Below are 12,779 nucleotides of genomic sequence, written 5' to 3'. Positions count from 1 at the left end.
AGGTAAGAAGAGCGTTGGCGACTTGAGAATCCCTGCAGGCGGTTGAAAGGTTGGCCGGCGCTTCGGTTTACATCATTTAGGATTCGCTGCCTTCCCAACTCCGTTCCTGCATTTCTTTAATAAAACGCAACCAGTCGGGAAAGCTCTCCTTTCGGGCCAATTAGGATCCCACTTCTGAAAAACTGAGGAGTTAAGATTTCCAAGGTGGGGTGTTTTTTTTTTTTTTGGAAGAATATCTCATTATGGAAAAGTTCATTTGCCTTTAGTTAGATGCAGAGAAATCCCTGGATAAGGCTGGGGAAAACTAAAAAGAAGCAGATCTTTTATGATTGGATGAACCAGTATTTGGTGTGCCAAGAAAAAAAAAAAGTTGAGCAATGGACAAGGACAACTGAAAAAGGGATAAGAGCTGTCTGCTCCAAGCATTAACTGGAGTGCATGTAGATCGCCTACACTACAGCCTCTTTCTGAAAAAAGCAGAAAAGAAATGTGCCCTGTTCTCAGTGTCATTCATAACAAGTGAAAGTTTCCTCCTCCCCACCTCAAAAAAAAGCAAATATAGCAGGATTGCTATTGCTAAGCAATATAATCATATTATGTTACACTTTATGACTGCACCATTAGTGATGGAACTTTTGGTCCCAATTGTGGCCATAACTCAAGAACTACCTGTGGAACAGATCATAACTTACTGGTATCAGATAGAGTTAAATTAAGAAAACTGAAGAAGAGAAAAAATAGCGAATAGATATTATGCTTATCTCTGTTTAACTTATGCACAAATATGAGAGCAGCAGGATGGAGTGGGATGATAGTTAAGAGTGATATACTAACAAATTGAAATGTGTGAATGACACCTCTTCATTAGACAAAATAAAAGAATACTTAGAAGGGTTCAAAGACTGTTAAAGAAGGATGATAGATGGAGAAGTAAATATTAGATTAAATGTATCAATGAAGACAACAGCAAACCTCAATAAAATCATGAAGGATAAGACATTTCAACAATAACAAAGATTAAAACAGCAAGTCAAAGGATTTTCAAATACTGGTGTATCATCATAAAAGCTAGAAATTGAGAATGAGTAAGAGGTACAATTGAAGTATGAATTTGGACATTGGACTATCCAGAAATCAAGCAATCAGTCCGGAACCAAATAAAGACAGTTGCTTTCTTCAGGCAATAATTAGCAAGCAGAAACTCACATATTTTGGACATGTGCTATAAGCATTTGATGGACTGGAAAATTGATTATGGTCAGCATGATTGAAGCTAGAAAAAGAAAGGAAAGACAAGGATAAGCTGAATAGCAAGATTGTACTTGGCAGCTACAAAATATTAGCAGACACTAATCAACTTGGTAAGCATATATCCATACTGGATTCAAGAGCTGAATCTAGCTTGATGGCATTTAATTAATTTCAATGCTGCTCACACAACACAGTCTGCTATTTTCTTATAATCCACAGTTTATTTTGTCACACAAACCCTTTATCTTTCTTCTGACAATTTGACCTTTACCCAACCTCCACCCTCCTGTCACCTATTCCTTTTGCTCCTAACAAAAATAAGTATATAATGTTAAATCCTTTGTTTGTTTACTGAAACTAAATCTACTGTTTCAATCTCTGGTAACCTCTGGGCATTATTACATGAAACTTCCCACCATTTTTAGACACATAAGAAATCAATATAAGTCATGTCATGGAAGAGCCCAAACATGGTTAACATATTGGAAGGAATTCAACAAATCAGCTTCCTCCAGTTTGCATCCCTCCCTCCTCCACTACAGCTGGGCCCCAAAGCCCCCTCCCACTCTGCCTTAACAGAATTTGACCTTGCTGTGCAGGGATAAATAACTGCCATAGGCATAATGATGAATTGTCCTCTCTTGGGGGGGGGTGTTCTTTGATTCTGTGGCTGCCAAGATTAAAGCAAAAAAACACAGTGTAATAAGGCAGCATCCATCAAGATGAGGTCCAGGGCCATGTGGACAGTGGATAAAACTGGAATTGCTAGATCAGTGGTCCAATGTAAAGGCTTCAAACTTGAAAACTGTGGTGCAGCTAGGTTACATGAGTTTAATTCCCCAAAAAAACTGCCTGGAACTGCAATTAAAATCTATCATCTGCAATATTAGATGCTTTCAAAATCGATTGCTTTATTCAATTATTGAAAAAAAATTCTTACCATATCTTTTTATAGCAGTGGCTTTACTAAGTGAAACTGTTTTTTTAAAAGGTTTTTTTGCAGAACCTATAAGCGTAGCAAGGCGTAGAAGAACAGGAAGTTAGTGGTGAAACTGTTTCATTGTTTGTTATCTTTCTATGTACAGATATATATGATACTGGGAAAAAGAAGGGGAAATAGCTGGAAAGATGCACCACATTGTATAAACCATTATTATTGAAAGTCTTGATGAAATTGTTCAGTCGAGTGGTTTTTTTGTTCTGTTTGTTCATTATTGCCACTTTGCTTATTATCAGTTATGTACAATGCTGCATGATGTACCAAGTGTATTGAAAATGCTGCATGATATTTTCTACCTGAAATGCTGCATGATGTACCAAGTGTATTGTTTAAGAAAATGCTGCATGATATTTTCTACCTAAAGTGTAATGCTTTACTTTTCGTTATCCAAATAAAATCCTTTATTAGCCTTCTCAATATATTGTTGAACACTTACTTGGAGAAGAAGTTTTAAATGTTTTTCTGGTGCCTGAAATTTTAGCTCTTCACAGTTGATTGACCTTTTAAATTGGTTTCCTAATATTTGCTGTTCAGTGACAGCTGCCTTTGAAGTCTTCTTCAGCATCTGGTGTCCATTAATCTGTAATATTTTTGTTATTCCAGCTGGCAGTTCTGTTTGCTCCTGCTCTTATTCACCTGTCATGCTCATGAGCACCGAATCTTGATAGTGTACAGTCTGCATTAATTTAGTAGATTGGATAGAAAAAGTATCTGGAAGTCTGATAGGATTACTAATAAGTTGTTAGTGATCTTTCCATTGGCGCATCTTGTATTTAAATTATTACTTTCATTTATCTGTGTTGAGACTAATATTGCAGGGATGAGGCCCTGTCTTCAGTGGCAGCAAAATTACAATATTTTATTTAAACACACACACATGTCCAGCAATTATATTTCTAAAATTAAGCTTGACAGTATATTTGTAATACCTATTGATATTTCAAAAGACAAAAAAAGGTTTTCTTCTTTAGAACAGCATTGTGCAAAATTTCCATAATTCCAAACTTTATGCAGTGACTTATAATGGATAATAGTTTTATTGATTAGCCTATAAAATCAGTTACTTATGAGTAGAATGAAGTGGTTTGCCATTGCCCTTTCTAGATGTCTTTACATCTATTTTGCAACTTTTCATTATCCAAATAAAATCCTTTATTAGCTTTCTCAATATATTGTTGAACACTTACTTGGAGAAGAAGTGATAGCACTTTTTTGCAATATAAGTCATGTCATGTCATGCTTTTATACAATACAGAGATTGAGTTCATACACAACAATGCTTAGCATGATCTGTGTTCCAGTCTAGGATAAAATAATATTTTTAAAGTTCCTTTTGGTCTATATTTTATAGAAAGCCAGCATACTCCTACCATTATGTATCATCTGGATGTACATGATTATCTTCTTCAGCAAGATGATCAGTGCAGTTTATTGCTATTATGTCCATTGCTCATATCCACTTTGATGCTTTCCTAGAGAAGGATTACTATTTCCTTGAAATACCTCCTTAGCGGATCATTACAGAGGTGTATAAAATTATAGATAAAGCAAAATTCTCATATTTTTAAAGAAAAACTAACACATCAAAAAAAAGTACAGCACAACAAAATTAGCAAATGCTAACTTGGATATTATGAACATAAATTAATTATCCATAAATGTGTCTTCCTCAATCTTGAACTCTCCAAAAGAGGTTATAATTTCCTACCAAATAAGTATTATTGTGCCTTCAAAGTGTTGACTCCTAGCAACACTAGGAGCCCAAACAAGCCCTTGCAGTTTTCTTGACAAGATTTCACAAGTGGGTTGCCATTGCCTCCTTCCTAAGTGTGACAAAAAGAGACTGGCTCAAGTCAAACCAGCTGACTTTGTGGCTAAGGCAGGACTAGAACTCACAGTATCTTGGTTTTTATCATGCTGCCTTAATCACTTCATCAAACTGGATCTCCCAGAAATTAAATCCATGGTAATTTTAAAAAAAGGCATGGAGCCAGTGTCAGCCAAAGAAACAGCTTTTCAGGATGAGGAAAAACAGCAATTAATCTGAGAAGATGAACTGAGCTGCAAATTTATAGCTTATTAGAAATAATTAGGTACAATTCTCACTTGTTAACCAGGCACCGAAATGGCTAAGTTGGGAATCCAATAACATCAAGGGAAAAATGCATGTCACACTCAAGGATTATAGCAGGTGCATGCACCTATAATTGCTTGCTGTGTGAGTTTTATAAAAACAAATTTAAAAATTAAAACAAATCTAATGAGATGCCATATCAAGAAGCCAGTGCCCGCAAAAAATCTCAAACGCTATTATAAGAAATACTGCTAAAAACTGGATAATCACAAGGTTTGGATCATCTGCCCAAAGGATGTAAACAGTTTTGGTTGAAATATCTTTTTTTATTGTGATGAAAGAAATTGTCAAACAGATGGTCATAATGAATTTGATTTACCATTGCTGTTTACATTTTTAAAAGCAACTTATGCCAGTTGCCTATAAAAGCAGAACAATAAATTTTTATCACCTGTTTGACACCTTATGCTAGATACTTGTTTTGATTTGGCTTAGCATGTGGTATAAGCTCAGCCATTGTAATTTGCAAACCATGTTTTATGACAAACTTGGGAAGTTTATGGTCCCTGTCCAGCCTAGGTGAGATCAACTGGAAATTAGAAATCAAAAGTAAATAAGGCACCGTGGAGTCAGAAGAAATTGAGTCAGATCCAGCTCTGTGAAGTCACCATGTACTCGAACATTTGGCTTTGTGATTGCGGGAGTACAAAGAGAGAAAGTGCTTTTCTATGTCTGTGCAATGCTTGTTCTTGACCTAGAGCAACCCCAGGGCAAGGAGGTCATCGTGTGAAGGGACTGGACTTGGCGGCCACCCATCGCTGCCTCTGTAAAAGTGCAGCCTTGCAGGCAAGCAAGTGGAATGTAGCTTACTGGTTTGGTCCTTCACAATAGTCCCAGTTTCTTATGTAGCCCCTTGACAACATTTACACCCCACCCCTGGTTTATGGCTTAGTGCAAAAGCTTGTAAACAAGCAACTCTGAGAAAGGTCTCTGAGGAAGTCATCTTGAGTTCTGACTGCTCTTCCCTTTTTGTTGTTGTTAGTTGCGAAGTCATGTCCAATCCATTGTGACCCCATGGATAACGTTCCTCCAGGCCTTCTGAAGAATCAAAGAAATGTCCTCTATTGAAGGGGGAGGGGAAGAGGAGAGAAAAGCACAACACTGACCTGAGGCAAGAGTAGAAGATACATTTCCTACTTAAATGGCAACAGCCATAAAATTACTGTTGCCATTAGAAGATGGACTGAGGGCCAACCTGCTCCTGAAATATGTAGCTCAACTTCAGGGTCACCTGCTTCACTGCCTCACTAGTGAAAGCAAGATTGTTTGGGCATTGTAGGGAAAACCTAATCAACAGTCAATGTTAAAGCTGAATGGATGTCATCCATGGCTTGACTGATCACAAGTATATGTGTCAGGATGGTTCTGAATTACTTTAGGGATAGGGCACCATGAAGCCCAGAACTTCTATTCTTCTGTATTGGATCAATGAATGGAGAGGCTCTTTTGAGAAAAGCTGGACTAAATCAACATAAGTACGTTTATTGTGCTTATAGAGAGATGAGATCAATGTTTTTGCTCAATGACTGCTCAGTCTGGAAACTTTTAAGGATAGAAAAACTATTTTTCCTTTTAATTAAAAAAGAGAATACACAACTTGCTTTTACTGTATCTCATAAAATCATCTCTTATATCTTTCAGAACAATCTGACTTTGAAATCCAAAGCGATTATTTTCTAGTTTGGTGTCAAACTGCTGACAACATAATGCTAATCAAAACTAAATGCATAATCATTGGTGATAGTTTTTTTTTTTTTACAGAACTACTGCTCCCTAATTACAGCTCGGTTATTGAATTTTCCTTAGGCAACACTCTTTCAAGAGAAGATTCATCATAAACATAATTAACATTCAGCTGAACAGAATTGATCTGAATGGAATAAAAAAATATATATAATATTTTAATTTACTTACACAATATTTTAATTTTCCTATTCTTAATAGCCAAAAAAAGGAATTATCTTGTCAAAGTTTGAAAAGAGTTGCTTAATGGAAGTTACACATAATACTAAAGATATCAAGTATGATTTAGAATTTGTAAGGCAAATTGATTGGAAAAATGAAAGATAATGGTAAAGTAAAATAATTGAATTTCAGTTTTAACTATATCTTCTGTAAAAGAACTCAAAGCCATTTTTGTCTTTTATAATTTTTATTTTTCTGAACTTCTATCTTTTTTCCTATTCTCTCCCTTATCTATTTCTTTATTCATTTTGATGTTTTATAAAAAAATGTAATAAAGCCACGTTAAATGAACGTGTTAAGACTCCTGATTTTATTACTGCAATATAGCTTCATGAAAATATGTATTTAATTACTGATTTTCATGATAAGCTTAATACTTAAATTGTATACACAGGTTCTATATTCTTCCTATGTTTTCCTTTTTCCAAAATATTGGGTTTATAATTGCAATTAATATTCTAATGTTGTAAAATGATGTGTGCAGTACACTGTTAGTTTAAAATTTTGTGAATTTTTTTTTTTTGCACTATTTCTTGGAATGGCTACTCCAGAATTTCTCAACTTCAACAACTTTGGGATGTGCAGATTTCAATTCTCAGAATTTCCCAGAGAAACATGCTGGCCAGAGAATTTTGGGAACTGAAGTCCATGCTTCTTATAGCTGCTGAGGTTGAGAAATATTGGGCTATTCAATACTTTACCAAATGAGTTGTAAAAATATGAAGTTATTTTTCTCTGTTATGGTTGTTATACTACAGGGTCTTTCTGGACAACTAATTCAGATGGGTTCATTTATATCCCACCTTTATAATTTTTACCAATAACTCAATATGATGAATATATCCGATATACTTTCCTCTTCCTATTTTCTCCACAACAACAATCCTGTGAGGTGGATTGGGCTGAGAGAGAGTAACTGCCCCAAGGACATCCAGATGGTTTTCATGACTAAGGTGGAGTTTGACCTCCCGGTCTGTTTTCTGGCCTTGTGCCTTAAGCACTAGACCAAACTGGAATGTGTTTTCAAGTAAGTAATTTCATTTTTTTCCCTTGAAGCTATTTTTTTTTATTTTATAGTAGAGCTGTACCCTATATTTGAAATAGGTTTTCTGCTTGTTTTGAACTGAGGTACCAAGTGCAAAGCAAGCATACTTTCAGCAGAGGCAGAAAAATATTTTCTTGGAGAAATACCTTGAAAGTGAAAATGAAGGCAGTCCCTCACAAAATCATTGGTTTCCTGTTCTGGCTGCAGAAAACCAACCACACAATGTGGATAAGCCCATAATGTCCTGGATGTGAACGCTAAGCAGGTAATCTTTTAAAATTCTAGCCCATTGCATTGTAGCTCTATTCTCTGTTTGTCACAAGCCTCTTTGTTTCTTCAATAATTAGTGACCTCACCCAAACCTAAGATCCTTATTTATTTCTTATTTATTCAATTTATAAAGTAATCTGGCATGGGAATGAAGTAATAGTTTCAAACCAGGTTTTTGTTATCACTTTATTTCAAATTGCCATTAAATAAATATTTTATGTTGGTGTCTGGTTATATATTCATTTAGAAATAAGATATTTATTTAGAGCAGGGGTCCCCAACCCCCAGGCCATGGGCTACTACTGAGCTGTGGCCTATTCACAATGGGGGCACACGAGCAGCTCAACGTCTTGTGCAAGCAATGGGTACCCGTGTACATCATCCCACCACTCACTCAAGGTTTGTTTTAAGGTACCATAAGGGAATAGGCCTCCAACTGTTTAGAATTAATGCAATGTGTGAATCCAGCCACTATGGATTGTAAGTGCAGTGCTGTGTGCACAGCAAGCTAAGTTAATTGTGATTCAGTATGGGCTAATATAGTTTTGTAACGTATTCAGCAAGCCAGAGCTAAAACCAACTCTGGTTTAGAATGTGTGAAGTTACTTCCTGTCAGGTTCATATTGTACCCTAAGACCAAGTATGCTAAGTGAAATAATTAGCAAGTTTGCATAACTCAAATCAAACTGCAGCTTTCTAAAGCATGCCAAGCATGATAGTTTCAAAAGTTTTCTCTAGCTTCCTACAAAAACTGGGCTAGTATTTTGCCACAGCTGTTCTGTTGTGTGTATTTTTTGGCAGCAATTAAGCTAAACAAACCAAATGTAACCATCTGTGTTTATTTGGCACATATTTACTTGAGATCTATCTTATTACTCCCCATAAAGATTCTTCTAAGAATCATTACTTCCATAAAGTAACATCAAAGGATTACAAACTTCTAATTAGTTGTTTGAATTAAGCATCCTTTTCTGTCTCCCACTCCCACCCCCCCAAATATCTATTTTAGAGATGATTTGTCAAGAAAAAAGTTGTTTGCCTCAAAATTGCCAGATGTAGCCTGTGATTTGAGCAGAATTGTTTCCAAGGTTTGTAAAGCCTTTAAAAATAACAATGGAGGGAAATCCTCTGTGGAGTTGTTACCATTTGAATGCTACCCTCTGCTTTGGCTGGTTGCCTAGACTACTGAACAAAGGAGAAACATTGGTCTCTATATGATCTACGTACATCAAGATCAACTCTCTCGAATCTGCTGCCCTTTGAATGCGCTAGACTCCTGACCATCTTGCTTATGGATGATGCTCCTTGTGTATAATGTAGTAGAAATCTAGACATATTTGATAGAAGCACCTTCAATCTAATAGACCTTTTATGTCAATATGATGTTATCCTGCTTCAATCCCTCCCCAATTCATTTTTTTTTCATAACAAATGGAAGCTGACCTGCTCCAAAATACTGCTCTTCACTAACTTTTTTCTTTTACAATAGAATAGAATAGAATAGAATAGCAGAGTTGGAAGGGACCTTGGATGCGTTCTAGTCCAACCCCCTGCCTAGGCAGGAAACTCTATACCATTTCAGACAAGTGGCTATCCAACATCTTCTTAAAGACTTCCAGTGTTGGGGCATTCACAACTTCTGGAGGCAAGCTGTTCCACTGATTAATTGTTCTAACTGTCAATAAATTTCTCCTCAATTCTAAGTTGCTTCTCTCCTTGATTAGTTTCCACCCATTGCTTCTTGTTCTACCCTCAGGTGCCTTGGAGAATAGTTTGATTCCCTCTTCTTTGTGGCAATCCCTGAGATATTGGAACACTGCTATCATGTCTCCCCTAGTCCTTCTTTAATTTATATATTTATAATATATTTATAATTTATATTATAAATATATTGTAAAATAATACAATTAAAATAATGGGCAGCTGCAATTCAATGATTTTCAATTCACTTTCCAGAAGCAGGATAAGAGTAGGGAATATCCTGAAGGAGAGGATTAGATAAAATGGTAGGTTAACATTTTAAAGATATAAAACATGACAGCTCTCAAGATCTCTGTGGGCTGAAACCTCTATTTTGTTAGGGTTGAGGTCAGGAGTGGGTTTCAAAATTTTTAGCAAGGGTTTGTACACCCGGTTGCGGGGTGGGCATGGCCTAGTCGGCCTCCTGCACCATGGCAGCGGGGTGGGGGGGTTGCCTTCCCCGGGCTCCAGAGGCTTTCCTTGAGTCTCCGGGTGGGTGAAAACAACCTCTTCAGGCTCCTGAGGCCCTCTGGAGGCCAGAAACAGGCCTGTTTCCAGCCTTCCCGAACTTCCCATTTTTACCCTCCAGTTTTACCCTCCCTGAGATTCTGTGCACACTTACCTGCATCCAAAACATGATGCATGGGGACTCCCGGGAGGGGTGGGGTGGGAGAGGCCATCCGGAGTGGAATTTGGGGGTTCTCCGAACTGCACAGAATCTTAGCTAGAGGTTCTCCCGAACCCCTGCAAATCCCCAGCAGCCCACCCCTGCTTGAGGTGATGCCGGCTTCTCCCCATCCTGATCATAACCTTTAGTCTGGCCAGAGGAGGAGGAGGAAGAGGGCTATGCAGAAGTTGTTCTTGGAGGAGGTGGATTGACCACCACTAGGCTCCAGCATGGGCTTAGATAGTCTTCACAGAATTCTCTCCCTTTGAGGTTATGGTGCTGGGGTGGGACAAAACAACACAGAGCTCTGTGCTTGCCTGCTGGCAGTTAGGGAGACTAGGACCTGGTAGGGCACTGAGTTGTCTCCATTTCCAGTTGCCAGGCTACTTGTTCCATGCTAACCTGGCCATGACTACACAGTGGGCCGATCTTGTCACACCCAGCCATCCATGCTGACCTGGCCACATTCATGTGGCCAAGCTGACCAATCCATGCCCACCCCTCCATGTTAACCTCACCACAGTGAGTTGTCCAAGACCCTCTGTGAAAGGCAAAATCTTCAGATATCACTTTGTAGGAATGCTCACAATAGGTTCAGAAAATTCCAGATTTGTTCACAAAGCAAAAAGACTGCAAGTTTTCATTGAACTAGATATTCTTCTTGAGGTTTTGTCATATTATCTTGACCAAAAATGATAAAATTGTCTATAACAAACTGATTCATTCTTGATATGTCAAAGATTTTTGTTTCTTTCCTCAACAAACTAAATCATTTGGAAATTGTTTCTGTTATTGTGCCACTTTTGCACTTATTTAAAAGAATACACCTGTTTGCATTTCACTGCCATTTTATCATTTATTTTATAGCTTTTTACTTAATTTGCCTTGTTTAGTATTTATTTTATTTAAAGACCATCTGATTCCCAAATGATTGTAAATGGCTTCACTGAACACCAATTTATTAAAAAAAAATACAAAGGCGAGAGGAGCAAAATACAAAACTAAAACACATCGACATAAAATCAAAAATGTTTGCTTTTTAAGGCTCCATGTATAGATGAGTCCTTATGACTTTACATCTTTATATATGTAGATCTCTTTCTTCAGTTCCTCATTCATGGAATTACCTCATTGCCTCATCCTGTTCCAGCTATTACACAATGAGGCAACTGGCCTATATTTGCTTTTATTTCAAAATTGACCTGATAAAATTTGATATCTGAACCATTTTATATCTAATGATAATTTAAGGACTTAAATTTATAGCAATATCAATGATTTTGTGTAACTTTCCTCTCTTTTTAAATTGTTTTTCTCTTTTGTTATGCTTATTTTAAAAATACCTATTTTTTTCTTCACAATAAACCTGTTTTCTTTGTTTTCTGCTGATGTTATAGATTGATAATCTAAAATAGTAACTTTTTTAAAGATCTAACTTCTTTTGGGAATATAATGCTGGCTAGCAAACAGGAAAATTTTAGAAATGTGTGTTGAGCAATACTCCTCTGGTCTGTGTGTCATGACAAATGTGCAGGCAATTTCCTTTTGCTCTGGAAAAGGTCATATTAACACGTACCAATTTGCTGCCCACTTGGTATGGGCAATTTGGCCTCAGTGCATATTGGCATTAGAGACCAGCTAAAAGGATGAGCTGGCATCTTTTTAAAAAATTTGAAAATTGCTTTTGAAAAAGCTTTGGGCATCTCACAAGAAGAAGCAGCAATTGCCAGATTAGTCAATTTCACTGCAGGGCTCAGAAATAGCAGCATTTATCTCTAATAACCTTAGCAAAAACGTTCCAATATTATGCTCAACATAGATGACAGAAGGAAGAAGGAATCTGGAAAGCATCTAGAAAAATCAATGGGCCACCTCCCAAAAGAAACAACATGTTGTCATGCATCCAATTGGTTGTGCAAATAGTTCTTCCCCTGAGGTCCATAATGCCATGAAAATAAGATTGCCAAGAAATAAATTCATCATTTATAATTTCAAGTTTTTTAAAGGTGACTTCAGATCATTAAATGGGAGAGAATAAAAATAAAAGCCACAGAAAAGGTTTGGAGGTGTTGAACAATTTCCATTATTGCTGAGAGCATGATTAGGGATGATGGAAGCTAAGACTGATTTCATTTAGAGTACACGCACTTAGACAAGAGTTCCTATAGAAAGCACTCTAATTCTTTAAAACAAATTGATCCAAAAAAGAAAACCCATTTCTTGCACCTCAATCCTCAAGAGATTCTTGGAGATGTTTAAGCAGCTATCAATTAATCCTTAAATGAATAATTTTTGGATCTGCATTCAAAGATACAGCCAAATCCCTGCAACTCACTTGTGGCATGGGGGAAAAACAAAAAGTGAAAACATTGGTTTTGCTTCAGTGGGCTGTATATTGTAACCATTTGGCAGACATTCAGATGCAAGCTAGATATTATAATGTGCAAACAGCATCCCTTTGATATCTTAATTTAATTGAAAGCAGTTATTGAAAAATGACAGTTTTCAATTAGGTTTCCTCCTCAACAGCTGTTTCCTCTCCCCAGAGGTACTGTATTTTTCAGAGTATAAGACGCACCAGAGTATAAGACGCACCAAGGTTTTGAAGAGGCAATTTTTTTTAAAAAGTAGGTAGGTAGAGGGAGGGAGGGAGGGAGAAAGAGAGAGAGAGAGAGGGAAAAAAATACAGTAGGTAGATAGGGAGAGA

The sequence above is a fragment of the Natrix helvetica genome (assembly GCF_964273705.1).
Source record: "Natrix helvetica genome assembly, chromosome: Z".
Taxonomy (NCBI): domain Eukaryota; kingdom Metazoa; phylum Chordata; class Lepidosauria; order Squamata; family Natricidae; genus Natrix; species Natrix helvetica.
Note: the sequence above shows the minus strand (reverse complement) of the source record.